Consider the following 27000-nt stretch of genomic DNA (forward strand, 5'->3'; position numbering starts at 1 on the left):
ACCAAGGAGCCAAGGAGGACGTGGCGCAAATCCTTCCGCTGTCGTCACTGTCGAAAGCTTTAAATTCAATATAAGCGGAGGATTGCCCTCCTGCCTCGCTCCTGGCTCCTGGCTCCCGGCTCCGCTCCGCACCATTTGCCGCTGCACACTATCCGCCCTGTCTTAATAATTTCCCATCTTGTTTCCCTCGCATTTTCATTTTCATTTTCATTCTCGTTTTCGTTTTCATTTTGCTCCGCAGGTGGAGGGGCTTTGGGGACCTGCCCCACCGCCCCCCAGCCGTCCAAGGCAAGTAACTGCCGAGTCCTTGAGCCAAATATCTCCGGGACGGATGTGTCAAGTCGGAATTGTGTGCAAACTTTAATTTGGCCATCAGGCCTTCATTTAAACCGGAATATCGAGAAGTAATTCATTAAAATGGAATTCAAAACTCCCATTGATGTGGCAGGTGCTGAATTATTCAGGGATTTAACCATTTATGTGGCGAATAAAATAACTATTATGTTTGTTGAATAGTTAAATAATAAATTGCAAGTGCAGGATGCATTTTAAACACAATCTCATCGCATGATTGGCCTTCGAATGGATTGTAGAAACAAGGCCCATCCGTAGCCCCCGAAAGTATGCTGCGTTTCTTGAACATTCCACTGAGAAACATTCCGTTCTACTCTGGTTACATCACGAGGCGCGGAGGAGCGGGGCGGCACTCGCCCCCCGGAAAAACACTTGCCCTCCTGCCCCGTCTCATGTTTTTCGGGAACAGCCACCGCCACTGACTTAACTGGCAAACAATGGCCGCCGTAATACTACACAATAGATATTTGTCATGGGCGGGGCAGTGAAGGGGGTGAAAGCGGGTTAGGTGCGAATGCAGATACATAGAAAGTTATACGAATGTTACGTGAGCAAAATGCCAAAGCAGTGAAAACTGTAACAATGAGCGGGTGACCCCAGCGCGAAGGCCCCCGCCCAGTGATAACCCTCCCCCCGGGCTCACGGCTCTCGGAGCTCGGTTGCAACGCATTTCGTATGCAACGCTTGTCCGGTAGCGCAACCTTTACGGTTCTGGTTCTCCATGTTCACCTCCGAAGGGCCATCCTCCGGCCAGCGCTTTTAGTTCCAGCCTGGCTAAAACAAACAGCAGGAATATAAAAAGGGGGCAAGACAAGCAGGAGCAGCACAGGACAGGACAAGAGTCTGGCCAGGACGAAAATGAGAAGACAAAAAGTGCAGTTTGCAAGGACAACGCAGCGTAAGCTCAAAGTCCAGGTCAGAGGTCGAGGCAGTGGGATACTTATTAGTTGATATTAAAATATCAACCAGAAACTAGCAGTTGGGCTAACATCTCTGGCCAACATGGCGTATACTTGATATGAGTATCTCCCGCCAAGCTATCCTACAGGGTATCAGCACCTACCTCCTAGGCACCTACAGAGAACCATTTAGTTGGACTTCTCACCAACTTTAAACAAGGCAATTAAAAGACTAGGACAACCTATTTTAGAGGCTGCATGTTACTTGGAATATTGGCATTTGGGAGGGCAGAGCCACAAGCAGGGTCATAAATATTTGGTCTTAAAGCCGGGCCGTTTAAAAGCCCGGTAATTGGAAACCAGAATCGGGCGCAGCATGAAAAATGCGAAAACGAAACCTAAATGGCCAAAAATTAAATGGTTTAAATTGTAAGCGAAATGGGGGGCTCGCATAATGCGCCCCAGACAGTAAATTATCACGGTTCTAGTATGTTTGCAAATAACAGAAATACATATGTTTTTCAGAGATCCTATGATTGGGAATGGCTCGCTGGGGAAAAGGTTTCAAAAACACTGCGAATGTTGGATATTTATGGGAAATTCAATGCCAGGTATCCTGTTTCTGGCTTTCGGACTTTAATTAATCTATCCGGTTATTTGTTTTAATTGAGGAGAGAGATATGTGATAGGTCATTAAAATGTATATTTTTAAATAGCATCTGCATACGAGATGTGACAAATCTGACGCTATAAAAGCCAATTATTCCATTTGCTTAGTCTCTGCCCTCGGCTAGCACACAGCCATACATTCGCTCGTTCTCGAAATTAAATCAAAATCTTTATTAAAACATTTTATGCAAATGAATAAGTAAGCAAGTGGCAGGCAGGCATTCAGGCATCGAGATACACCAGATACAGAATCCGATTCAGATACAGATACAGAACCGGACTGGGCTGGCTGGCTGGCTGGGTGACTGACAGCCGTCAGGAGTGTCTCAGACAGAAATAGACAGGCGGCGGAAAAAGGGCGGCCGCCAGGCTACAGGCAACAGTTACACATTTACATAAATATTACAAGGCTATTACTCGTCTGCCACGCCCCCCTTTAACGCATCGCCTCCCCCTCTAGGCAGTTACTCATCATAGACGCGTGTGTGTGTGTGCATTACAATAATACGAAAATTATTTGTAATGTAATTTCAACTTAATAAATGTTCATTTTCATATAAAGCGACAACTCATTTTGCGCGGCGCCTCGTTCGAGCCTTGCCAGGCGAGGCATCAGGTAAGTGGCGGCATGCACTGAGAGAAAATCTTAGAAATTAGAAACTAGATTAACAATGCTTAGTAGTTCCAACTAGATTAAGTCCGCGACTAGACCAATTTCTTTGAAAATCTATCTAGAGAAGTAAGACTACAAGTTCAAGCACTTTTTTTTGAGTGCAGACTGCTCCCAAGGATTCACCTGCCGAGGAGCCTGTGTCATTACGGAAGCCGACAATGACTAAAGCGGGAGCTGTAGGGGAGGTTGCCATTCGGAGGTAAAAGCCAAGAGCACGACAGGAAGTAAAGTTGTCGAAAGTGAATTTGCATAAACGTATGAAATTTTAATATTTACGACAAATTTTCAACAACTTCCCCCCACAACCCCCCCCCCCCCCCCCCCCCCACACACACACACACTTATACGCAGCGCACTTAGCTCCCCACCCACTAGAACAGGTGCCCACTTTGCGTTGCATACTTTCCAGCGTCGGCAAAAAAAAAAAAGTTAGGCCCAGGCAGCCTCCGGAAGGTAAACTCGTCTAGGAAGGTGTGTGTGTTGTACAAGGCCTGCACGTGTGTGTCCTCAGTCTCTGAGGCGGAGGACAATGGTGGGCGTGGCATTCACACTCGAAGGGTGTGGACTAAATTGAGTTAGCACTGAATCGGGCAATGAGCACGGACCGTGTCCTGGATCCGGTGCCGAGCTCAAGGATGGTGTTCCGCCAGCAGGACTCTTTGCCTTTAAATGGCCGTTTCTCTTTAATTGCCTGAATTTTTTCGGCCTGCCAGGTATTATGAATAGCCTTTCTTTGTCCTGCCAGGGCCGAACTAATCGATTTGGCAAGGCAGCGAGCCACCGAGGCGGAACTGCTATGGTCACACCTGGTGAGCAGGACTTGGCTCAAAGGAGGGGCTACTTGGCAGCCCCTAGTACGTTTCAGTACCAGTAGAAGCTGTCTTTGGAGCAAGTATCGATTGTAAGATGTGATTGTTTATGGTCAGAACCATCAACGTTGTGTCCCGCTGATCCTCTTTGCAATTAGCGCCGCCATTTAAATGATATCTTGCAGGCCGGAGCCGACCGGACTTGTTTACCCCATCAGTCAACCTAAATGCCAGTTTAATCGCTTCTGATTCGCACAAGTATCCGACTATATCTGATGAGCAAATTGTTTTCTAAATATTCCCTTTGCGGGGCACTGCAACCGGACCAGAGCTCTTTTAATGTACTTTTTAATGGCTTTTATTGCCCTGGCCAATCGCTTTTCGATTGTTTCTTCCAACAGAGTCCAGGCATGGAGGCATCACTCGGCGCATTCGAGCACATTAAATGGCCCTCCGACATGGCCGGCATTCGAAATCGAACCGCACTCGATGCCTCCCCCCCAATCGGAACTGGCATTGTCAAAGTTTGCTTTCCATTCTCGGCCAGACTTGGCCTGTTAAATTAACTGGCAACTTGTTATTTTATTTTCCAAGCATTTACTTTAGTAGTTGGGCTGTCGTCTTGATGCGCTTCCTGGCCTGCAAATGATTTCTGCCAGTTTTGATTTCATTAGATATTGATTGCCACTTGCAGCCATGCAACAAAACATCAAAGACCTCTGCCCTCCAATGCCCTGCCATCTGTCCTCTGCCATCGTTTCCTTTTCCAGCGAAGCGATTCGAGTCGAACGATTTACCCTTTGACGTTGGATAAATGGATTAAGGCGAAATCAGTGCACAGGCCATTTGCCACATAAATGAAAAATTAAGTTGCACAGACAGCGTGTTCCGGCGTGTAATGGTGTTTGCTTATGACATGGACTCATGGACTACGTTAATCAACTGCAGTGGCCATAAAAAAATAAAAGAAAACCAAGAAATTCCCCGAGGGTCTGTCGCAGCAAACAAAAGGAACTGATTACATAATTATCAAGTGTCGAGTGGCCTTTTAAAATAATTAAAAGCTCCTGTCGGCAGGCCTCACTGTACCTCTCTCTTATTGAGTGCTTGTCTGTCCATCGACGGGACAGCTTATTGTTTATGCCTCGGCCGGGGGCTTCGGGGGCTGCTGCCCGATTGTAATTAAAACTGTTTAATTTTCCGTCAATACAAATACTCCCCGCTCCCCAATCAGCCACCCACGGCTGCAGGCCCGCCTGTCAGCACGACGTAATTAACGCTGCCACCCCCCCAAAAAAAAAAAAAAAAATTAAATGAAAATAAATAGAACGCGTCGAGGGTCAAGGGAGGCTGGCCCGGGGATACATATGTCTAGTTCGATCTGAGAGTCCAATAATAGTGACGCATTGAATGATCTGCGCCGGTGCTCCCCCCGCTTGATTGGCAATGAAAGAAACTCAGTTTTAATTAAACCCAGCGCCCCATTCAGTGGCTCGTTTTTATCGTTTGCGGTTGCAGTGCGGTGGCCTCATTACTCTGGGTGGGGAGTGGTTCAGGTACGGGGAGTAATTGTAGGTTAATGGTTTCGAACCACAACCATGCCACACTCTGAATGGAGTTGTCCGATACACCACATATGCTCCTGCACTTTGTAGAGCCTCTTAGCTGAACTGGGCTTAGCTAAAGGAGCTTATAAATTGTCCTTTGCTGGTACTCCGATGCGACAATAAGCCGCTTGTCTTATCTTGACAACTGCAGGAGTCCTGCCCCTGCCAAGGAGCAACAGTTTTCCGCCACATCCTTTACACTCTCGGGGAAAGATGGGGGAAAGTGGGCTGTTGCAGTGCCTCTAGGTCGTAATTTATGCATGACATAAAGAACGCTGCACTTGGAAACCAGGACACGCCATCACCACCTCCCCCTGCGGGTCAAATGCTAAACATCAATCACGTGCCTCACTCTACTTGTGCCACATACCATATATACATATATAGAGTGCAGGCCATCGATATGTGCGGTTGAGATTGTATCGATTTCCGATTTGTTTGCGGCCGGCTTCTCTGGTCTTTAATTGAATCCAGAATCTTATCCACCTTGGAGTCTATTTATGGCCAGGTCTGATGAGGCACTAAGACCTAATTGATGGCCGAAATCAAAGCTCGTTCCACAAGTAGGACAAACGAACTGAAAGAGCATAACCCATTGTTGGAGGAAAACTGCAATGAAAAGCCACTCCGAGCACAACAAAGGCGGTGGAAAGCCAGCGGAAGAGGTCCAACTGCAACTAATTGGCCGCATAAACATTGGAAGACTGCCAGACAAGTGGAGCTCCTAACTCTGATTGCAAATTCGCCTGGCAGGGGGGGCAAGAATAAAAATAAATAGGGAATCACAAGGACATAAGTGTATGAGGGGATGGAGGACTTGAAATCGATTCCCTGCATTTACAATGAGCTCAGTGCCACATACCGAGCCACTCAGATGGCATGTTAATTAACTAAATCGTTTTAATGGCCGACTGGCCCAGAGTCCTGTGTCCCGAGCACCGAGTCCCTAGCCCTGAGTCTCGAGTCCTGTCGCCATTTAAATCTTTACTAAGCTGTTGAGCAAAGCGCATTAAATTGTAATGAGAAGGCTGCACAAAATGCTTATTTTTTGCCATTATTTTGCTTTTATTTGTGCTGCCGGTCCAAGGTCATGGCTTGACAAGCCGCTTAAAACATTAACTTATTATTCCACTTTCTACTTTTCCAGTAGACTCTCATCTATGCGGTGGCCCTTTTCTTTCTTTCTTTCTTGTTTGCCCATTTTTTCGAATGGCCTCCCAAAAACAAAGGGAATCGCTTTTAATTATGACCGGGACTAGACGGAGCAAGTGTTTGAAGTTGCCACTAACCGAGCTCTGGTCGAGAGCTGGAGACACAATATGTTGCTTTCCATAAATTAATTAAATAATTATTTGATGCTACGCGTGGGGAATATAACACGATAAGCTGCTTGTACTACTCGCTTAGAAATCCCACACCGAGCCCTGCACTACATACTCTACAGCCCTTCAGAAGTCACGAAAATCTGTTTCTCGTTATTCAATTGTTCTCCGTAATTAGGCTCCTGAAAGGAGCTGCCTCGGAAAGAATACAAGCAACTTTTTAATAGACCTAGGACTTGGGTTGGGACTTGGTCTAATAGGACTGAGTCCTGAGTGCTGAGGAGAGAACGGGGTAACTTTGTAATGCTAATTATCCTGTAAAGCGATAACAAAGGACAGAGTGGGAAATGACGAAAAGTGACAGCCCCGGCAGCTGATTTAATTGTAGTGCCAAATGGGGAACACAATTGCCCATCCAGTCGCTAAGTCTTGGCACTGGGACCTATTAGGACCTGAAACGCATCTTGGCTGATCGGCAGCCAGTAGGAACAGAAGACACAAAGGAACCGAAGCCAGCAGACCAAAAACTGAACGAGACGTGCTAATTGCCGACATGAACAGGCTTTTGAAACGGGCTTTCCAAAGCGAAATCCACAGCAGTTGGCAAAGGCTGCCAAATTACATTACACATACGCCGTGTTGCCAGCCAAAGGACTGCTTGCCAGCCAGAGGCGGCAATCGAAGGGGCTGGGCTGGGCGGTATAAGGTAATGGGCGGAGCATCAACTTAATCAGACAATTATGCCCGCTAATATTGAAATAATCTCGAGATTAATGCTTTTAATTTCGCCCATAAGCCGTTGAGGGTAATATTCTGCATATTCGCATACCCCAACGGCATCCCTAGAGCAGGGCCACCGCCAAGGATATCGCGCTCGCAGCCGGAGGACTAAGTAATTTTTCAATTAAAATCGCTAGACGCATGTGGCAACATGAAAGAATCAAAATATCAGTGGAAGGTAAGTAGGGAGTCGACCTGGAGGAGACTCTTGTTTAAACCGAAGACTTTAAGAATAAAGGACCCACTTTAAGGACAGATCAAGGCTTTTTTTTAAGAGTATTTCTAGCAAGTAGTCTACAGTCTAATATCCCCCAAGCTTGGGTCCTCTTCTGCTACGGGGTATCGAGTCCATAAAAAGGTTGCTCGTGGCAGGTGGTCGGCCTGCCCCCTACATCCTGCCCACGACCTCGTCTAAAAAGAAATCTGTCAGGCAGTCTGTCAGCCGCCTTTTTTGCTGCAAGTTGCCATGCGCGACGCCAACCGCTGCTTATGGCTTATGGCGAGTAGTGTTGATTGGCGGGGGCAGCAGCAGGGTCGGCGTTGAGGGTGGTGGGATGGTGGCAGCCCACCCCTAATGAAATTTGCCCTCCGCGAGCAGCCACAGTTTCCAGTTGCATACGCGGCGTATGCGTTATATGCATCCCATGGAGGACGTTATGCGTGGCCCGTCAAAGCCGCATTTTACATGATTTTAGCCAAGCTCGCTGGCTGATGGCTGCTGACCTGGTGGTACTGGTGGTCCTGGTGGCCTGGTGCGTCTATTCAATTATCCGCCGGACCTCGCTCCATTATATTCCGGGATGAGTTACAAGCTCGCGTTAACTTGGCTGGCTGCGTTCTTTTTTTCCGCCTCGGGGCCCCTGGACGGCAAACTTTTAACTCCTCCGCTGGTCTAATTAATTTGCGAGATACACCCGCCCGGTGCGGCCTTTGTGGAGCTAACTGTGTGCGATAGTTGCTGAATTATGAATAATTAAAAAAGTTGTTGCCATCCTCTGTCCATCCAGGAGCTTGAATTATGCACTGGCCAGCGTTTTGTTTCATCGTCAGCTTGGCTAATTGGCCGGAATGTTGTGTTGGAATCGGAATTGGAATATTTCGAGAAACAATAATAATCTCCAACGCACTGGCACTTTCATTCTGGACTCTGGATGGCCTCTTCTGACCACAAAGCTGCATTTTCAGGGGGTGTTTTGTGCCCAGCAGGGGGGATATTATATGGAATCGAAGGAGAACAGTACACGCCTGGCATTCCCATCGTTGTAATGTGTGTATGTGTGTGTGGGGAGGGCAGGACGAGAGTCCCATGTGGAGTGCTATTGTGGCCCTCTGTGGGATGTATATCTATTGGCAAGCACCCAGCATAAGCAAATGCATAACAAGGCGCCCACACACATAACAATAACCGAGATAAGTAATAGCAAATTGCTGGCATCGTTCACCGCCCCACCCTCCTGCCAGGGGGGAAGGAATTTACTTGTGGCTGGAGGGGGGAAGGCAGACTGCAATCTTGAGAGTATTTATAACCCACTGTAGTGTCGCCCTGCCACCCGCCGCCCACTCGTCCTTGTCACCTTCGCAGACCTCCTTAGCCCCCCCTGCGGTTAGTGCCTCCTAATTACTGCCACTGCTGCGGTAATCATGATTTAAGCGCTAATCTTTCCCACACTAGCCGGCAACCACACTGCCAGCACCAGCTACGTGCTCAAGACGGGAGGGGTCCGGGAGGTCCTGGGAGAGGAGGACATGGCAGGTGGTTTCGGCGAGCATCCAGGACCACCACACACATCACCTATGCAAATGAAAGACAAGCAAACTGGAGTCCTGGAAAGGGTTTCCCAGCAGTCGAATGGGTAGTACCCAGCACCACCCATCAGTCTCCCAAGCTCAGTAATAACTGCCGTCCTTGGGCCCATAACACCCGGCGAGGGAGGGTACCACATCGAAGGGGATAAAAAGGCATTTAAAGCAAATATGTTGAATTCAATTTGCAACGCACACAGCAATGCGTACACCTCCGAAAGTGCCCCGAGGAGTGGTGTCCTGGGAGGGGGGGACTTGTTTGTTGGTTGTCAAAGAAATACCAATACGACAAGCACACGCATTGTGGGTGATGTTCTGCCACTTCCGCCGCTGGCTCTGGCTCCGGCTCCGGTTGTGGCATAAAAATATATAAAGTAAAGAGAGTCGTGGTGGGGAAAGCCTCTCCGTGGAATACCCAACAATTAAAATGACTAAGCACCAAAGTCACTCGATTCAGAACATGTGAGAGTGTCTCAGGATGTATCTTGAGGATGTTCCAATAATGCAAATCGATAATAAGAGTGTAGCGGAAAGGCCCAACGCCTATAAAGGGTAACATCTTTCTCCCACACTCGAGGCATTCAAGGATTTCCATTTATATCCTTCAAAGACCGGGTCCTTGGCTGAAAAATTGGAAATAGACAACACAAGCCACTCAACCTGACTCAAAGGGGTGCCCACCACCCCTACCCACTACCTTACAAGTTAAAAAGCAACATCGATGAGATGAAATGCTCGAAAACAGGTAATATCCTTTATTTATAGACACACACGCGTGTGTGAAGCGCCGCCTGGTGGGGCTTCCCAAGACGAATGGCGACTGCCAGGGCCGGAAGCGAGACGGCAGGGCTTAGGCCGTCCAAAACAAACGATTGAGTCGATTCGACAAAGCCACATCCGGGGCGACTGGCTGGGAGCTGGAAGCAGATCAGAAATGGATACATCTGATGGAAGGATTGGAGGAGGCCTTTGAAGGCATATCCCATATCCGGAACAGTGCAAGCATATGCACATGAAGGCTTAAACTTTAATCAGTTTTCATTTGAATGCCGTGTGCCGTGCAGCAATAACAATTAAAATTAAAATTAAAATTAAAATTAAAATTTTCATGAATATCGGAAGTGTCTCTGTATCGATGCCGGGACTTCGCAAGGATGGCGTGCGTTTAAGTGCTTCTGGCCGATAAATAAGCCCAAGCTGATGATAATTGCTGGCAGGATAACGATGACGTTATTAATGAAAAGAGCCGAGCCTGGAGGGACACAGCCTGCCTGCCTGTCCGCCTGCCAGCCTGCCTGGCAAATAAACATTAATCGGTGGCATTTAAATTCGAATTGCATGGCCTGATCGGCCTGCTTATGGGCTTTCGCGGGATTCGACGAGTGGATTCCACACTTGACAGCGGCTTTCGAGTGAAAGGATGCTCCTTGGAGCCTCCGAACAATGCAGATTGCGGCGCACTGAAGCGATTCATGTCCGCTCGAGTGGGCTGTGCTCGCCTTTCAAATCGGATTATGCCGCCACCTTGCCAGATTTGAGAGAAGCTCCATGGAGGCCAGATTCCCAGAATCCTTAGTTCTCAGATCCTGCCAGAATCACTGGCATTTTATGGACATGCTCGCATGGAGCCCCGGGCATATCAATCACTCGGAGTGCTGCTGACCGAATTCTTTGAAATTGAATTCTCCATCTTACCCTTCAGAGGCACCAGCTGCGAGTATGTGAGCTGCGCAGGCACTTTGTCCTTTGGGCTTGGAGGAAGGGGATATGGATTCATTAAGGATATCTCGGAAAGTGATCAAGCCAGGCTTTGTCCTTCCGCAGACAAAGGAGTACTCACCAGCCTCTAACCAAATGCACTCCTTTGTTGAAATCAATCAGTTGCTTCCCATTTGCTGCCACGCCCGAGGCACTTCTTAGTCGCCACACTTGCCACCGGCAGCCTTTCATCTTTCGTCCTCCGTGCCACTTTTTTTTGGGCCTCTCCCCTACTGCAATGCTGATCCGTTGCGACTTCGGACTCGGTTTGGTTTCTAGTGCCCTGGGCGTTGGGGCTCAAAAATGCAATTATAATGCCACCAACCAGCACCAGACTCCCAGACCTGCAACTGCAACTGCACCGGAACCGGAGCTGGAGCTGGAGCTGAAGCCGAAACTGTGACAGTGACTGCAACTTTGAGGCAACTGTGAGGCAACTGTGCGGAGACAGTCGCTTTGCATTTCAAAAGCGTGTGTGCGGGCTGCTCCTGGGGCGGAATCAGTAAATCAGGACTCTGGATGGCAGTGGGAGCTGACAGACGTGCCAAGGGCTGTTAAAGTTACGGTCGGAGCAGTGGCTGGAGACAGATACGGATGTGAATGCGGATACGGATACGGATACGGAAAAGTCCCCTTCAAATGCCCGGACGAAAGGCTTCAGTTGCCGTTTTGATTAATAAGAAATGTTGCTTCAAGTACGGATAGTTCATGCGTTTCGGATTCAATATGTTGGCTTAGTCCTACACTGTGCAAAAGGATTAGCTTGTGCAAGGACCTTACAGTATCCCTTACAACATCTATCTCTCAAGCCATCGCTCAGTGCTGGGCTTATTGATTCCGGGCAGTGGCCACTCATAAACGAGACACAATGGCCCTGGCTTCGATACTGCCGGGGATTCTGGAATCTAATCGAGTGGCTGAGCGACTCAAGTGGCTCGAAACCAAAGCAACGCCAGCTTCAGACTCTGATTCAGATACTTCCTTTTGTTTAATACCGAACAGGAGAGAGGCTTGCGACTTGAGCTTCTAATTGTTGGCAACAAAGAATCAATCATCCTCCAAATCGAATCAGAGTTCAATGGAGACCGGAGACCGGCGACCAGCCAGATGACTAGATGGCTGGATATTAGATGACGATACCCGCCATAAATGGCAGCCGAAGCTGATAAGGAAATTGCATTTCCACAGGCTCCCCCGGACTCACAGCACAGATACATAAAAGTTAATGACTTTTCGCATTCTAGCTGGCAAGTCAATGACCAAATGCCGCACCGCCAACATAAAATGGCAACCGCATAGCTTAAATCATAAAACAAATTTCACCGATGCCCTGCCAATGGGTGTAGTCCTTCTCGGATACCAAGACCTCTACAGAGCAGGGCCCAGAGTATCGCCTGTTCGGCTTGTCGAGAACTGGAAGCGCAATCCTGTCGTCTGGTGATTGAGTAAGTTCTCTAGGATGAAGATGCGTTCGTAGCTGGCTGGCTGGCAGGCAGGATGTGGGCGGCATGGAGGGCTGCGGCAAAGTGTCAAACACCTTGGCTGGATGTAAAACAGCTGAGAGCAGTCAAAACAAAGCGCGGTGCTAAGAGATTAAAAAACGTTTAAACAAAAGCAGCACTGGGCCGGGAGTGGGTAGAGGGTAGAGGGCATAGGGCAGGCCGGGGCCATGTAAACAAAAAACTCCGGAGTCCAGTACTGCGCAGACGCACGGATAAGATGGCCCGCGGATAAGTCGGATAACATGTGGCCGGATAAAAGCAGTTGGGAACACTCTGGGGCCGGACACAGCCGCTTGCCACGACGGCTCGGCCGACGACAGCCTCGCTTTTCCGAGCTCCCCCGACACGTTGGCAGTCAAATATCCGCCAACACCAGAGGAAACTTTTTCGAATAAAACCAAAGAAATTTGTTTGTTTTGATTCAGTCGTTGCGGGTTTTTTAAGGCGAACACAGCCCCAGCCAAGAGCCAAGAACTGACAGCCGAAAAAACTGATAGCCAAAACAGCCTCAGAACCGTGGTGGCATTAGATCGGAATCCGTTTCGATATTTCACATTTCGGATTCCGGCCATCTGAAGAAGTATAGAAATACGTAAAAAAAAAAAAAAAAAAAAAAAGAAAATAAATACGTAGGGAAATGTGCAAAAAACTTTTCAACAAACCAGGAAACATAAAACAACACACAAAGTTCCCAATCCCATTCCGAAATACATTTTTTTCAACATTTTTGTTTGTGTGACTTTTGCCCGAAAAACCAAGCGAGAAAATCTGAAAAACTTTTGAACCGAAAACTGCGACCAAAAGTGATTTTTGTGAACGCCAGGAATTTCTCAGGTAAATACAGTGTGCTTCTGTTATTATTGTGTTTTTTTTTTAATTTTTGAAAGATCCCGGGACTCATGGCGGGAGTCCCGTATTGAAATGTATTTTGTTGGCCTGGCCAGAGAAAGTGAAAGTTTTCAAGAATTTCAAAAGGAGTTCTTCCTCAGATATGTATATCCTTCCGAAATCAGTTCGGTTGTGTTCGGAAGGATAATTGTTGTGGCTTTGAAGTCCATCCATCAGATGTTATTAAAGAATTCCATCCAGAGCTCTGGGAGCTCAGAGCGCAGAGCTGAGATATTGGAAAGCCAAACTCCTTGGCGGGACTTCCTGGGAAAAGTTTGCGGATCTCGTCCGGGGCGAACTTCCTGCACAAACAGCTTAAAGTTGCATAAAATAAAAAACCAGAGCAGCGGCGAGCAAAATTGATATAACAGAAACATAAGAAATGAGAATAAAACTCGGCAACTTGCAGTTTGAAAACTTGTCAGGCAGTAAACTTGCACTTTGCCTTGACTTTGCTCCGAAGTTTTTTCTGTGTTTTTTCTGTCCGTGTGCCTGGGAAGTAGTGCTGGCGAAGTAACTGTCGAAAGTGCGCTTTCACATGACAGGATGCTGGCCAGGACGCCAGCCACCAGTTACCCCGCGGCAGGGCATCGATTTTCGAGGGCGACAATGGCCAGCAACTACGACAACTGGCAATTATCAGACTGCCAGTCCCAGTCTCAGTCTCAGTCCGAGTCAGAAACCTATTAAAATTATACTTAATGCACTTAGCTGAGAATGCGATTAGGTCCACGTCCACTGGGGGGCATTCAACGGTAGAATTGGAAGACTGCTGCCCCGCCAGTGAATTAATTTGATTCTCCGGCGATCCAGCGAGGTTGCAGCATCAGCACCCATTGGCTTTAATGGAGCGATTGCCGCAGTCTCTAGACTCTGGACATTCCATACCAAGGATGTGTCAAGCTTATCGCTCTCCAGCTGAAATAGGCGCTGCCAGCCCTCATAAAAACCCCGACTGGCAACTGGTCCTTTGTTAATTATATATGAGCATTTTTTCCACATAATTAAGCCGACATGAAATCGATTTTCATTGGCGCTGCACCAAATTGCAAATACTTATCAGGGCTCAGGCAGGCAGGCAAGCCGGCAGGCTGGATGGCATTCAGAGGGCATATGGGTCCCCGAATAAATGGCGTAAAACATGGAAAACCTTTTGAGTTCTGACCTGTGGCCGCGGCCGGTCGAAACACAAAAAAAAAAAAAAAAAAACCAGAGCCATTGCGGTTGCAAACCAAACAGAACCGACCAGGACTGGGCCACAAAAAAAAAGAAGCATAAAAAGCAACAGCCGGGTCGCAAATTTGACAAAAAAAGAAGTCAAGGAGAAGTGCAGCACGCACAAAGGCAAATGGCTAGAACCCTTTCGGAGGTCCTTTGTCCAGCCCGACCGCAGCATATTGAATGTTTTTTTTTTTTGGGGCCAGGCTCCGCCGTGCACGAATTATTGAAAGAAAAACATTAGGAGAGGCCCGTTTGCGGTCGCTCAGCTGGCTTATTTGCTGTTGGCCAGTTTTTTTTTACCGCTTGTACCCGGTCGGGCAGCTAAAATTGTAGCCAGTCGACCGGCAAACAAACAAAGCTTCTCTGATCCTGGCGGATTTTTTCCCGCCATGGTTGCCGCTACTTTCCACTTCTGGCTTTCGGCCTCTGGCTTCTGGCGGACTGTTGGACTCCTGGGTCTTTGGGCCACTTAATGGCACCTGTGGCTCCTGTGCTAATCACGATTTTAATGACTCCTTGTCGGAGTCCTTTTGATGTTGTTTATGGGCGCCGCTGAAAGGTTTATCGGTCCGACCCGCAAAGGGCAACAATTAATTTTTTAAATGCTTTACAACCAAAAGTTTTTGCAGCCCCCGGGCTTTGCCTTCTTTTGGGACTTCAATGGCTCACACTTCCGTACCGAATGCCAGTATTGAACTCCCAAATATTTGCACACTAATGGCCAGAGGACTCTGGCCATAATCCCTTTCATAAGCCAAACAGCGTGGAGCACCTCACCTCGACAGTCGGCAAGCAAATCAAGGCCGAAACCAATTTAAACTGAGCCTGAGCCCGAGATCCCAAACTCAAAGACAAACTCAATCAAAATCAACTTTGTGATCTCATTACCAGTCGGCAGGACGTTAGTCCTGCGGCCGATTGTAACATTAGACCGCCTTGGTCAGCTTTGGTCAGCTTTTTGGTTAGCCTTGGTAATACAATCGCCCAAATTTAATTCCTCGGCAAACACGAGAGGCCCGAAAAAAGGCAATATGTAATTTCAATAATTTATCGTCGGTCAGTTTTTTATTTCTCCGATTTGGGCTCTTCCATCTTTTGTCGTCCTGTCCTGGTGTTTTGTTTTTTGCATAAGAGGGCCTGTGGGCCTGGCAAATATTGGCACAACACGTTGTTTGCCCACAGCTACGCACAAAAGTGCTCGCACACACTGGCACTATGCAAACGAAGCACGGCCAGGACATAGCCAGTGCCAGTGCCAGGACAGAGCCAAAGCTTGAGATGAAATATGTTAAACCGACAACATATTGAATTTAGATTTAGTGTCGCCGAAAACTGAGCAGCGCGTGCAGGGAGGCGCCGATGGGAGTGGCACATTCCGGAAGAGCTCCAGGGCTGGGCGGCGGGGGTTGGAATATGTAAACAACATCGATGCTGTCATAGGGAAGCGCCACCTCGACAGCCCCTCCCGATCAGGTTCATTGACATCAAAGTATCCTGGCAGGGGAAAAAATACTCGGAGCTGGGGAGGGGAGGGACCTTCCGTGAGGACATATGTCTCGAATCCGCCCTCGAAAAGGGAAAGTGTTTCTCAAAATAAATACCAGGAAATCCTTGCCAGTGGAGCCAACTTTCTTTGTTCCCTTCGGCTAATTGTATACCTCGACGGGTGCACTGACAAAAAAAGGGGTCTCTGTTCCTCAACTTTAGACGATTAAAGCCTATAGGCTTGAAGTTCAATGAGGAGTCTGCAGAAAAATGTTCAATGTATCCGGCACTTTCACAACAAAGTTGAACATACAGGACCTCAGCATCCTTGTAGGTACTCAGAGTAGCAATTATTACACGGCTCACCAAATGCCAATGAAAAGAAAACATCAGCCGAGTGAAAAAAACGTCTGTGGGAGTGGCTTTTCCTTTTGATGAGGCCCCAAACAATGCAGGAGAGGAAGCCCCTGAGCCTTGAGCCTTCAGCAAGGAGCCACGAGCCATGAGCCCCGGCTAGTCATCCTGCGCCATGTGGTTTGCGGACGGATCCTTTGGCAACAGGTCCCAGGGTTTCCTTTCTCGTCTCGGCATTTCACAGTCTGCGGCTGCGAGTGGAACTGAGATTGAGATTGCCACTGAGACCGTTCCGTTTTCCTGTGGGTGTGTGGATACTGGAACCGAGGACTGGGGGCAAGGCCGAGGCGTTGCGGTTTCTCCAGGGCCCCTTCTTCTCCACACACTTATGGCGCTTGGCAGGAAAGGTTAGGCTCTGAGAACAATGGGCTTTCTGGTAATTTTCCATCAGTAGCTGCAGAGTGTTGATTCTCGTAATTCCATTGTCGAAATATAAGATTCAATAATTAAACTGACTGCGGCAGTTCTATCCTCGGATGATGCGCTTGAAAGCAAATCCTATTTAGTTTTAATCAGGCTGAGTGCAGGCTTCCAGAACAGAGCACAAAGCCCACTTAATTTGCATGAAATATGAAAGCAAATCAAATGTAATATTCATTTAGAGATGGTAAGTTTAGTCCTTGGAAGGCCGGGCGCTCTGTAAGGACAAGACAAAGGCAGTCCAGAGTCGGAGGCAATCAATCACCATGAGTTGCATGCACGTGTGGTCGGCGAATAAAACTGGCATTTTCCTGCAAATTGTGAAAGGATTGTGGATTAGGCCTTTGCAGGAAGCTGTGCCCTGACCCGGAACGTCCAGGCACTTCCACTTGACTTCCAGGCGTGGCCAGAGACCATAATTCATATTCGTCGGTGGCCTCTAATTAGCACTTCATTAGACGGAGATTCCGAGGCAAGGCCCAGGCGGCGGTGAGCTTCCAGAGGCCATGCTCGGCGCTTACGCATTTCGGCCATGACGGACAAATTAATTGAATCAACAATCGAATTAATCAATGTTCTGGCAAAAAAAAAAAAAATGTGGCGCAAGAGATAAAACACAAAAAAAAAAAATAAATAAATAAAATGGCAAAAGAAATTAATGACGGAAGAGAAGCGGGCGTTTCTGTGTTTCTGCGGTTGGGAAAAAAGGTGTTTGCGGCTAGCCTCTGCGTCTGCTCTGCCAATCCATCAATTTTATTTAATCATTTATTTAATCAAATTACTGATTATGCACGCGGGCCAGAACACCGCTCACACCCACGCCCTGGCCCACGCCGGAAAGTCAGAAACCAGGCCAGGACACAGAATACACATGGAATCGTGGCCGAAAAAGTCGAACTATGCAGCAATGTTCCCACTCCGCACTAATTCACTTTTGATTAACAAAGTATTTGGCCTTTATTTTTTCTCCGGAATTTAAACAGGACCTTTTTCTGGTCTGTCCTGTTTCTGTTTCACATTTTTGCCAACACTTTGATTATGAAGTTGTTGTCCTGCAGACAGGACAGCCGGACAAACAATCAAAAGGACGAGATGGAGAGCGTATTCCCAAATCAAATCCATTTCCTGTGTGTTTGTGTTTCGCCAATAAATTGCTGTCATTGGAAAATGAGTATTAATTGGCATTGTTTATTGGTTTCAGGTCCTCCTCCAGCCACTCCTCCCGCTCCCGCTCCTAATGTCCTTTGACTAAATTACACATTGTGACATAAATGCAGTCAGAGCGACTGGCAGATCCTTCAAATGACCATGTTTTGATGGCACGTCACCAGTTTGTGATTTATTGATGGCTTGTTTGATTTATAGACAGAGTCCTTCGGGCGTGTGTTTACCCATAAATTACTGCATTGGCGCCCCTCCTCCGACTCCCTGCCAGAGAGGTGGAGGCGGTGGAGTCAACTGCCATTGTGACATTAATTGAATTGACCAGGGGATTTGCATTCGTCCTGGCCAAGTGTAACTAATGGCGATTAGCGTATCAGGCATCTAATGCGAGCACATGTCCTGCGCTCTTGGGCTCCTGCAGCCTAAGCCCCAGGCCCTGTTCACAGTTGCCGCCGACTAGAGAATGGCTGTTAACATAAACAATATCGGTCTGAGATTGCTGACTCTGCCACAAAAACACAAAAACAGCCACCAACTGGCGCCCGCTTCTCGTTTTTTGCCTTTCGGCCCACATGGCGTATGTGTAACATTTTGTTCTGGCTTTTTGTGGGAGGACTTTTCTAAAAAAAAGAACGCTCTTACAAGTAATACTCTTTTTTGTTGCAAGAGGGAGTTCAGGCCCACGTTCAGATGGCAAGTACTGTGATTCTTGTTTTTAAATCCCCCTTTTGTGAAAAATATATATATTTCTATGAATATATTATAGAAACCCTCCCCAAAACGCAGGATAATTTATTTTCTCTCATTTCGAAGGACATTTCCCATATGCTTCCCTGCTTCCTCGTCCTCGTCCCAGCCCTATCCTCATAATGAATGCTCATTAAAAACCGACAGCCCAGGGGGCTGGCACAGGTGGGCTGTTGGGATTCCGGCCAAATGAGAACACCTTGGTGACTTTCGGCAGGATTCGGTGGGCGAGGGCGTGGTAGGGGCGTGGCTAGGCAACGGCATTGATTTTCCAACGCCGCCACTGGTTCGACAAGTGTCCACAAACACTAATGTGTTAATGCTATCTCGGCGAAAAATCTGATCGGATCGGTCCGGCTCGGCCCGGCCCGGCTCAGAGTAATGGGCGGCGATAGGTCCTTGGCAGGACCTCCTTTATTCAGTTCGCCTCAGTAGAGTCGGGCCACAAAGGCCTGGCGTTTATCAAACTTATTAATTTGCTCGTAAAGCCGCCAACCTCGTCCCGGGCCCAACTGAGTGTAACTAAAGTGTAGTAAAGTATAAAAAAGTTTGCCCAGCCAGTCCATATCCAGCATGCATGCGGCGGAGTCTCCTCCGCCAGGATCTCATCTCTCCTTTAAAAGCCAGAAACTTTCGAGGCAAGTCTGCAGCTTGTCTTAATCAGGCTGGCTGCTCCGTCGAAGTTATGGCGTTGAAAGTGATGGACCCGCAGCCGTAAAGCATGGCTCATACTGATTCTTAAGTTTCTGAGTTTATGGGTAACTTCAAGGGAGAGATTTACGCCGCAGAGGTTTCGATTTTAGTGGCCCACCCTCACATATCAATTAATCATCTTATCAAATAATTGCCCTGGACTCTCAGCGGCCAGTGTCTTAATCGGCTCCTCAACTTTGTCATTCGACCGTAAACTGGCACTGCTGTTTGCTAGTTTTACGCTCGGTGCTGAAATTAAAAACCCCCAGAAAGCACACCGCAAGGACGAGTAGTTACGCCCGATGCGTCCGTATAGATATGCAACCAATAACCATTCCGGAACGCTGAAATTCGAGCTCCCAAAAACCGCAGTAAGTTATGACGGCGAGCATTTAGGACCGGCGAGCATAAACTGAGCATAAAATGTAACTTAAGTAAACAGAAGCACAAAAATACAGCAACCGCAGCCACTCAGACAATGTATTAATTTCTGTGGGGGCTTTGGGCTCTGGGCCATGGGCGGTGGGGGATGGGCGGTGGTTGGTGGGTGGTGTTCGGTGGAAGGACAAGGAGATCCAAATACCAGGGTGCGGTGAAAGTGGCAAGTTTTATGAGGGGAGAGCTTCAATTATTTGTTTGAGGTTGGCCCGGGGCTAGGGAGCCAGGCTGGCAGGCAGGCAACTCCGACAGCCGCACCCTCTGACAATTATGTGCGCCAATTAGTTGCCACAAAAAAATATACATGTGTACACACGCACACACGCAGTTGCCGCAATTATTTGGCACGTACTTGTTCTGTTGCACAGGAAGAAAAGCTTAAGGTTAAGGCAGGATATTATTGAATTTGATTCAAGGAATACCTGAGAAGGAGCTAGGTCCTGAGCTCGTAAGGTGCAACTGAGAAGGTTCTTTTAGTGGAACGGCTATATCTTCTCTAATTTTTAACCGATCCTTAAAAGGAATACATTTTTGTAATGGTGGAACTATTCTCTATAAAACTGCATTCAAATCTTAGGATCAAATATTTTTTGGATTTTTTTCGAGTTTTTCTGTTCGACCCCCTTTCGAAATGGGGAAATCCCGAAAATCGGAAATATGGTCCCTTGGGAAGGCTGTATCTCGGGATATATTTATCGGATTCTTAAATGGGATACAGTTATGAAATCGTAGATTGATTCTCTATAAAACTGCATTCAAATCATAGGATCGAATATTTTTTGGATTTTTTTCGAATTTTTCTGATAGACCTCCTTGAAAATTCCAAAAAAAAGTTGCCCTTTCGAAGCCTGTATCTTAGGAATTTATAATCTAATCCGCAAATGGAATATCTCAATAGAATCGTGGTTAAATTTACCGCCAATCTGCGCCCAACACTTTAAATAAAATTCTCCATCGATTTTTTGTTAGTTTTTCCCAATAAGCCCCCAATTGTTTGCAGTGCACCCTGCCGGGAGGGGAAACATAAGAAACGTGAATTTGAGGAAAATTGAAGCGGGCAATTGATTGGCCGTGTTGTTGCTGGTGGCGCTGCTGGAGGCTGCGGCGGGCGGTGGATGTGGCTATGGATGTGGATGTGGATGTGGATGGATGTTACGACCTCTTCATTGGCATATGCAGGCATTATAAAAAAGTTTATGTGCGGGCTTTATGAAAAGCAAAACTGAATTTGCATATGAGCTTGGCCTAGGCAAACAGCACAGCAAGCTGGCAAGGCAGGACAAGCTGGCAGAGCAGGACGAGCGGCAATCTGGCGAAATGAAAGCCGGAGAATGCCAGCCACTCGCTATGATATAACGTGCCATTGTCGAGCAGACATATACGAATGTGCCACATATTACCCACATTGTAGTGTGCGTGCGAGAGTTATATGACTCACACAGACGGGCCAACGGGATTGACTGTGATTTGGCCTTGTTAAGCGTTGCCAGCTTCAATTTGGCCAAGGGCTGTCTGCCATCTTGGCCATTTCTCCCAACTGTCTCACAGTCTCTGACGCTCTGTCATGACGCCCATCTCGGACACCCTTCCGCCTGTCACAGTCTCATTATTGTTGCTCTTATTGTAATGGAGCGACAGGTATCACCCCCCGGAAACTGGCCGTCTCAGGTTACAGTTCCGCTCACGTAAACGGGTTTTGTCGCCTCGCAGGACACGTGTCAGAGGTCGAAGGAGGGCCAACCCTTACCCATAATAGTCCCGAAATGTAATCACTTCTCGGCATTGAAAGGAAATTTTAATTTCAATTCAACTTTTTCCATTTCGGCTCCAAAAAAGCCCTTCAAGAACACTCCCCGAAAAGAAAGTCCTGTCGCAACTAAAGTGTCACCTTTCCAACTATTTAAAAGGCATTCCTGACGATGCTTTGCATTTATTTTCGTTCTGCGAGAAACTCATAAACTCAAGCCAGTCAGAGTTTCTGGCAAAGTTTATTTATTTGATGTTATTCTGAAAAGTATTCCTGACCGTCTGGGCTTCTTTCACGAGACTCCCCTTCTCCTGCTCCTGCTCTGGCTTCTATTCTACTCCACCCTCGAATATCACTCATACGCAGCGTGGTTGCCCTGTCAGTGCTCGTGCCGGGATAATATATTTTTTACAATTTATTGCGCTTTTGCAACAGTTTGCGTCCCAGCCCCGCTTCCCTACCAGTATAATGCGAGTATGCGAATACATTGTATCCGTCGGATACGAAGACTGCACTCCACACTCTCCTCAAGGAGCTACACGCGCCGCAAGTCGGAGCTCGCCGGCAGAGGCCATTGCCCATAAATATGAAAATTCCTGGGAATTATACTTTTTATTATCGCTGGCAACAAAAGCGACCTGAGATTTGCATTCCGCAGGGCCTCCCACGCCACAGCCTCCCCTCTTGTTTAAGCTTAAGGCACTCCCCCCTCTGGCAAAGTAATGCCAAGTTGTGGCATAAAAATTAATGAACTTCAAAAGATTGCCGGCGGGATGGGTAGGGCAGATGTGTATTTTCGAGCTGTGTGTTCCTGGAGGGACAACAATCACAGTTCGCCAGCCAGATGAGCACTGGAATTACGCTAATACAAGCCAACCCCTAGCGCCGCACAATAAAACATTTACAGGGAATGGAAGGGGCAGGCAGGCAGGACTCATGAAAAACAATTGAGAGGAAAACACTTGGGGGAGCAAGCCAGCCAGCAAAAAAAAAAAAAAAACAAACCGACACAGGAATGCTGGGAAGGATCTGCAACTGCAACAACGGAAAGCAGAATCAGAAGCAAACCAGCTGAAAAATTACGCACATCCAAGCCAAGTGGAAGAGCTGTTAAATGAGCGTGTTGCCCGCGGTCGGAGGGGCGCTCCAAACTAGCAACTTGCAACTTGCAGTACGCTGCGTGCCACTTTAGTGGCTACAAGGGCAATTCCGGCTGATTGCCAGCAGAGCTGGGATAGCCGAAAAATGGAGCTAGGGGAAAGGTATGTATGTCCTGCCCCCTCCATCACTGCCACTGCAACTGCAACTGAAAAACAGGAGCTGCCATACTATAGTAGGAGGGGGCAGGATCAGCAGTTTGGCAAATGTCAAGTGGCCGGGATAACCGGAAAATGCAAATGAACCATCAGGACGTCCCTAAATGATGCGAGTAAACAAAGAGAATCCTTTATAGCCCGGCCATGAAAGACTGAGGGCAGCAATGCAACCATTTTTAAAGCCTCGGATGAAAAATTAATAAAACCCAAAGGAAGTCAGGTCACTCTGGTGGCATTAAAACTTAAGCTCCTTTCGGGGCTTGCGGCTACTTGTCGAATTTCCAGCAAAGAAGCTCACGAAAACATTATCCATAATCCGATTGGGAAATATGAGTTGGAGCTCCAGTTGTTGGATTTTTAAAGTCACAGTGCCGAGTATTAAACATTGTCGAAGGACATTGATTTTGAGGGGAAAGCCAAATCGGGAGACGGGCGGCGTCCAAATGGCACTCGAGCCAATCGAGAGTCTCTTTGTTTAATTTGCCTTATCCGCCCATTAAGGTCCTTTCGGCGAACGAGGACAAATCGAATGTTACAGAAACAGGATAAGCAGATTGCACTTAAAATCAATTTTATTTAGACAGCGAAGGCAGAGTGGTTCGTTTCTACACTGCGATTGGAGCATTTGGGGGCTAAGATGGTGAGCTCGTGTTCCACTCTCTTCCTAATGTCCTTTCTATTTTTCTGGGTGTAACGAATAGTAGTCGTCGCTATATCGACATTAATGTCCTTATGCGTGCGTACGAATTTCTGGCGAATCGAGCCAAATAAATATGTAAATTCCGCCCGCCTCTAGCCCAAAATCGCAGCCGACATGGCCGAGATGGCGGAGCCATTGCCTAGAGAGTGAGGTGTGGAACAAGTGGTGCGTAAAACTGATGACTAGACACGTTGACAATCGAGTGTGGCAGCGACGACGACAAGTTGGGGCCATTAAAATGTGCCAGGACGAGGCACAAAGTCGCAGGCAAATAGAGCTGCTGCCCTTGAGTCTTCAATAATATCGACAGACACATATCTGTCGGATAACTTTGTATCTGTATCTTAATGACGCCCAGACATTAAATGAACATATTAGGATCATCTGCGAGCGACGTTCATGGCTTCATCTCGATTATCGATTGGAATAGACACGTCCTTTTGCCGGGCCTTTAGATACAATTTAAATTCGAGTCCCCCATCGATTAATTAGACCTTGAGGACAGTATCCCTAAGCCTCTATCATAACATAACTCAGAGGGTGTCTAGAGGTGTCTCCCCAATAGTTTCGCTCCCCAGGGACCTAGATTGTAGTGGCCACGCCCTCGAAGTGGATGGAAGACAGCAGCTGCCGGCGATGGCGGAACACGCCCCACAACTTAATCAAAGGCAAAAAACCAACAGTTAACACCTTCCAGCGGGGTGTTGGCCAGAAACAGAAACAGAAACAGAGCCAGAAAGGATACTCTTGGCCCACTTGGCCGTCTCATTTATCAAGTGGCGAACAAACAAACACGCGCCCATTGTTATTATTGGCATTATTGCCAAAGGACCCAGAACTAAGCAGCCATGGAGCCACGCAGCCGGCAAAGAGATACAAATTGCTCAATTCAAAAATGTGTAATTTGGGGCTGTCACACTTGGCACGCCCCAAAAAAAAAAAAAAAAAAAATGCCTAGCCGTCCGACCACCATCCATTCATTGTATCACCTAGGATTGCGTGACCAAAAATTAGGGGGGGCGCCTACTAGAGAGAGGAGAGGTTGGCAGGACGAAAAGATTGCCCACGAGCACAAATAAATAATGTAATCAGCAATGAAAACGAAATGAAAGGAATCAAAGGAGCCATTAGAAGAGTCCTGCCGCATTAGTGGGAGCCTTGTGTGTGTGTGTGTGTGTGCTTCTGGGAATCCCCGCTTTAAAACTAGGAGTTTCTCTGTGTGCATACAGGACTAGGTACTCGGTGCTCGGTACTCGGTCGGGCATCATTTATAACGCCAAGTGGACTTTGGGGGGCTCGTCTTTATATGAATAAATTAAAATGTATTATTTGTGGCACTTGAGCCTTGGCTGGGTGTGGGGTGTGTGTGTTTTTTTACGTGGCCTGGTAGCCTGGTGGCCTGCCCTGCATAAAACATTAAGCACATTAAGCATCAAACGGAGCCTCTGGCACTACACCTCCGCCTCCTTTACCATTTTTTTTTTTATTTTTTTTTTGCATCAATTGAGACATTTAACAAAAAGGTCCGACATTGCCGTTTACCTTTTTTTTGGTGCGTGAGTGTGCGGGTCTGCGAGTGTGCCAGTGTGTGTGTAATGAATGTATAACACGCTCGGCCCATGCATCTCCTTTTGAAGTTCCCAGGCCCCAGACATTGTTCCACAGTGTACTGAGAGAAAGCAAAGTTTAGAGACCTAGAACTACTATATGCTAGGTCTTTCTAGTCTGAAGTTAGTTCCAAACTATTTCTAATTATTTATTAATTTTTATTAAAAATCCTACTATATCTTCGATTAATATTAAACCCATCCAATAGCCTTCGACCCACTGTCCTCCATTTTTTTGCTCCTTTCGAGAAAAGGTTTCGTTTGCGTTTTAGTGCTCAATTTTGTCTACGCTGGTCAGGCGTATGCAGATGTGTGTGTGTGTGTGTGTGAGCTAAGCACTGACCAAAGGAAGTGATCCTTCCCCCTCCTCCCTCCTGGGCAGGACTACAAAGTGAGCAGCTGCGCCCCACCACCCATCTCGAATGAAATTTTGCTTTATTTTATTTATTTTATTTTACGTTTACCCCGAATGTGCTCCTTTTTTTTTTGTGGTGCTCGTTCGGAGCTCGTTTAGACATCGTTTTGTCATTTTGTGTGTATGGGTGTGTGGCCTTAAGGACTCATATGGACACATGTGTGTGTATGTGTGTGCCTTAAATGTCAAACCCTTTTCAAAAATAGTCTGACAAAGGCCACAAAATTCGCTCGTTGTCCAGGACATTGAGGCGGCCGAGCAACATGCATCGTAAATTTTCCGCTCGTCCTTCCCTCCCTTCCTGCACACTTTCTTGATATCCTTGCGTCAGGATGTGCCAGTCGACAGACAAACAAAATTGTATTATTAACACATTCGAAATGGTCAAAGTAATGCCTGGTCAAACGTGGCTAATATGCCTAGAGATCCAACCCAGCCAGCCTTCATGCAAATTGTTTACCTTTTTCTTCCCCTTGATTCCTGGAATGCCACTGCACATTAGTCGCCAGGACACGCACGCACATTTTCCTAGGACCTCAGTGTCAATGCACTTCTGCCCCTGCCCCTGCCCCATAGGAGACAGCACTTTCCCTACCAGGCTGCCAACTGCCTGACGCAACTGCCACTTGTCTGACTTGCTGTCCCGACTGTCTCAGCTCCACTCTCTCATTTGCCGCCAGACTCTGTCCTGCCAGCTGCCATCTCCCAGCTGCCAGTTGCCAGTTGCCAGTTTCAATTTGAAACAATGTCACGCGGGTCCAAGAAAGTGCAATTACTTTCATGTTAAGGAATCGCTTAGCGAAATCAGGCAGCAGACTAGCCAGTCCTCTTCTGATTTCAGAATGGACACCAATTAAATAGTTTTCCAAATGAAACTGCCACTGGACTCGACTGGCGACTGTCTCCGCGGAGCACAAAGGAGCCAATTCCGAACTTGATTGCAGAATCGCGACTGCCACTTTCATTAATAAGCGCACTCTTGAGCAAGTCGAGGAAGCTGTTTCACAGTCCTGGATGCCCACCCTGGCGTATGCTTGATGAAAAAAGTTTAATTTAATCTGTCAACACCTCTCGCAACCAGCTTTCTGGCCCCGGAATCAGTTTTTGGCCGTAACACTAATTCAATTATTCCACATGGCGCAAAATCCGCAAAAAAAATCTGGCCGAGTCAGCCGCTGGCAGGAGCTGAGAGCTGACAGGAATTTTTTTTTGCGGCACGTCTAAAAAAATATATATGTACTCTTTAGTCCGATTAACACTGTTTGGAATGGAGGCAGGACATCGAAAAGGACACCTAAGGGTGTGGGTGGCTAGCCAAAGAAGGACTTTTCCGCCATTCTCCGTTCTCGGTTCTTTGGTCTCCTCTCTTGTAGAGCTCCCCTTTTGTTATTTTTTTGTGGCACTTTGTTGGTGTTTTGCATGTTCACACATTGACCCTTATTTTCCGCAGGACTCCCAGCCAGGATTTATGGGCATTTGAGTGTAGACGGAGCTTGTAGCAATTAGCAGGGCCAGAATAAAATATTTTGTTGACCTTATTTAAAATGTAATGACTGGCGGGCGGACGAG

At 47.3% G+C, this 27000-nt stretch overlaps 1 protein-coding gene and 1 long non-coding RNA gene across 2 annotated transcripts in view; one reads left to right on the forward strand and one right to left on the reverse strand.

Moving 5' to 3' along the window:
- LOC138927209 (uncharacterized) overlaps positions 1 to 27000 on the reverse strand; it is a 40559-nt gene that overhangs the window by 7610 nt on the left and 5949 nt on the right. The window lies entirely within an intron of this gene.
- The window catches only part of SPR (Sex peptide receptor), a 38197-nt gene continuing 23813 nt past the window's right edge, over positions 12617 to 27000 (forward strand). The window contains exon 1 of the mRNA XM_017235964.3: positions 12617 to 13010. The gene's annotated coding sequence lies outside the window, so the exon portion shown is untranslated. The remainder of the gene's footprint in view (positions 13011 to 27000) is intronic.

Source organism: Drosophila bipectinata, chromosome XL, assembly GCF_030179905.1.
Source record: "Drosophila bipectinata strain 14024-0381.07 chromosome XL, DbipHiC1v2, whole genome shotgun sequence".
Classification (NCBI taxonomy): domain Eukaryota; kingdom Metazoa; phylum Arthropoda; class Insecta; order Diptera; family Drosophilidae; genus Drosophila; species Drosophila bipectinata.